The following is a 3,734-nucleotide window of genomic DNA, read 5'->3' as shown; positions in this document are numbered from 1 at the left end:
TTGCATGCAAAATGGCATGAGACCAAATAGAGGTGAGTAATTTCGTTTTCATGAGTAACGGTCTTCCTATCAATTGCAGACGTTTAATCAAAGACTCTGCAGGGCCATTTTGAGTGTGAACATGAGCTACATGATGTTCCACTTTTATTCTAATTGATAATCAATAATCATTAAATACTTGGGATGAAAACTCAGCAGCATTATCAAGTCGAATAGACTTAATTGGATTATAGGGAAACTGTGCCCATAATCGAATTATTTGTGCTATTAATTTTGTAAACGCCAGATTGCGAGATGACAATAGGCACACATGAGACTATCTAGAGGATGCGTTTATTAAGACTATAAAATACCTAAACGACTCACTAGGTGAGTGAATGGGTCCACAAATATCTCCTTGTATACGTTCCAAAAACGCAGGGAACTCAATCCCAACCTTTGTTGGTGATGGTCTAATAATTAACTTGCCTTGATAACAAGAAGTGCAAGAAAATTCATTATTTAAAAGAATCTTTAAATTCTTTAATGGATGCCCATTTGAGTTTTCTATAATTCATCTCATCATAATTGATCCAGGATGTCCCAATCGATCATGCCAAAGTATAAAAGTATTGGAATCAGTAACCTTTTGGTTTACGATAGAATGTGCCTCAATTGTACAAATTCTTGTCCAATACAGGCCACAAGATAAAGATGGAAACTTCTCAATAACCCTTTTCTGGCCAGAGGCATTCTTGGTAACGATGAGATATTCGATATTATTCTCATCTATTGTCTCAATATGAAATCCATTTTGACGGATATATTTAAAACTCAACAAGTTCCTCTTAGACTTGGAGGAGAACATTGCATTCTCTATGATAAGTATTATTCCACTAGGCAGAGTTATAGTGGCTCTTCCAGAGCCTTCAATTAGATTACTACTACCAGAAATTATGATAACATCTGCCTTACACATACTTAAATGAGAAAAATATTTCTTCTTTTTGAATATTGTATGTGTCGTACATGAATCAATTAAGCAAATATTTTTACAATTGAAATTTGATCCAAGTTTGCTTTGAGAGATATCCATATTTGCTTAGTCTTCTCAAAGAGCTTCTTGAGATGGTAGAGTCTCGTGCTGATAACGTGTTATAATGTATAACTCAAAGTAACAATATGGAACAAGGAAAAATAAGCTAAGAGATACATAGAGAAAGAGAGAAGAGATTCTTATTTCTTCTTCAATTGTGTGTATTGTCCTATTTATTATAAGGCCTTTATATAGGCATGAAAAGTGAAAAAAATAATTCATTGAATATGTCATTAAACATAAAAAAATATGTCATTAAATATGTCAACAAACATTTGAGATGAAGATCATGGAGGAAGAGTGGACATCCATTATAATTTGATATTTCTTATAACATTTATAGCATCCATAACAGGAGAATACGTCTCTTCATAATCGACGCCAGGCCTTTGTAAAAATCCTTGTGCAACAAAGCGTGTCTTATATCTTTGTACCTCATTTTTCTCATTCCTTTTACGTACAAAGATCCATTTATAACCAACAGGTTTAACACCACTAGGTGTTTGGATGTATTACATATCAAATTTAGCACTTAAAAACTATGCTACACCATGTTGAGATAATTTCAATACCTCTTCTCAACTTCGAATAACTATAATATATACAATATATCAATCTCAAACTATGACAAACTACAAAAAAATAAGCGTAGGAATAAAATATATATAACACTTTTGTAGTCGTGAAAAGCTAGCCCTCTTTCGAATATATTGAGTGAATTAACCCGAGAAGAGATCTATTAGAACTTAGCATCTTCACTAAAACATGGAGTATAACCTATAAGTCAAGGCTCTAAATTTAATTTTCCATACCAAGAAATCCATCACACCGAAGGAAAATCTTGGAGCAACAATTAAGTTGTTAACGTGTGACCTGTAAGTAACGGATTAGACCGTTGATACTTGTATCAGGGTATGCTGCATATATTATATCCTATTGGGATACAACCCTTCTTCGGACCCTGTACGAACACGTGATACTTTGTACACTGGCTGCCTTACGGCAAGAAATCCATGAATTTGAGCCATGGCAAAGGAATATTCTTGTTAGATGTATCAGCTTGTTTTCCACAGCTTAAAGACGACGTCGTTGCGCCAACGTTTTTCGGACACATAAAAAAGTTTCTTGACCCCAAAGCAGCGAGCTTCTCCTTCATGTCCAAACCTAAACCCATCATTCAAAGATAACAACAAAATATCAATATTCCGTAATTTTAAATAATTTTCATACACTCATTTTAGGAAGAATCTATCATAATATTTTAACTTTTTTTCCCCAAAAAAAAACTACAAGTAATTGTTTTAAGAAACTAAACTTGTCGCTTAGAAAAGGAAAATATTGAGTACATGTTAGATAGTTAAATTTCAATAATATTATGAAACTTGTCTTGTACTACTCATTGGCGAAAGCAAGAATTCTGACGAGTTCCCAAAAAAAATTATAAAATTAAAAGAGAATGTGGCCGGTGGCAATTGAATCAGTAATCTTACAAAAATATTTGAACCCCTGACCACCTGAACTATGTTTTTGGTATGTATCGAGAATTCAAAATATAATATATAAATGTGCAAAATAAAAATTGACTAAATATTTTGAAAAACAAAAATAACAATACTTTTGCAGAAATATTTTTCACTGAGAAGTTAAATGAAGGGCGAATAACTGGAATTCAAAAAGGTGAACAGGCTCTTACTTTCTAAGCTGAACTGCGAGTAATGAAGATCGTAATCGGCGGCGTCAACGGAGGAAATCACTGGCTGCCTTCCTTCCTTCGAGTACTGCCGTAGCGCGGCGGCGATGAGATCCTCAACAGTCGATTCCAACGATATCAGTACCTGTACAGGTCCAACACTCCTTTAAATCGTCACGTTCACCAGCATCTTCGTCAACTTCATCGGCCGGAAATTCACCGCCGACGGCGAGTCACCGGCGGAAGTTCTAACACCGGCGAGCAAGTCCGGCACCGTCCTCGGCCTCCGCAATAGCTCCGAGGACGTGCTGCTGCTCCCCGAACTTTGTCCGTGAAACGACATGGATTTTTCCGATAACTTTCCTTTTCTATTCTTCTCTTCATTACCTCTCCGGTTAATTCTCGGAGACGACATTTAAAACAAGAGCTGCTTGATTGTATTTGTATAAGCTTGCAGAGGAATGAGGAAATTGGCGGCGAGACTTGTGTGTATTTATATTAGAGTACTTTTGAGGGGTAAAAATAAAAATGAAGATAATTTTTGGCGTGGGCGTAACGTGAGGCGTTTTACATATGTCTTAGCGGGGCATAATCTTCGAGGCGCAGGACGTAAGCCCTATAGGTATTTAATTTTTAATATTTTATAAAATAATATAATGACAGTTAATATTTATAAACAAGGTAAAATTGCATAAAAATTGAAAAAAAGTATATATATGTGTGCTCCATCCCCACAAAAAATCAATCAAAACAATCTATTATACGTTACTTACAAGCACAAGTAATTTGAGTCTAAAAGAATAAAGTTTTCTATATAGAGGAATAAAAAGGATGATTAACCTGCAATTTAAACTTTGAATTTGCTGCTATGAAGAAAAATGTAGTTCTCTTTGTATTTGTAAAAAAAATTAAATATTCGTTGCTTTTGGGAGATATTAGCAGACTAATGGACAAGATAAATTTTTGGAA

At 34.6% G+C, this 3,734-nt stretch overlaps 1 pseudogene; it reads right to left on the bottom strand.

The window, feature by feature from the left end:
- Nucleotides 1-1,747: 1,747 nt before the first annotated feature.
- On the bottom strand, nucleotides 1,748-3,245 carry LOC107823981 (uncharacterized protein At4g22758-like; annotated as a pseudogene).
- Nucleotides 3,246-3,734: the final 489 nt, after the last annotated feature.

This window comes from Nicotiana tabacum, chromosome 19, assembly GCF_000715075.1.
Source record: "Nicotiana tabacum cultivar K326 chromosome 19, ASM71507v2, whole genome shotgun sequence".
Taxonomy (NCBI): Eukaryota; Viridiplantae; Streptophyta; class Magnoliopsida; order Solanales; family Solanaceae; genus Nicotiana; species Nicotiana tabacum.
Note: the sequence above shows the minus strand (reverse complement) of the source record. Positions and strands in the feature narration are given on the sequence as shown.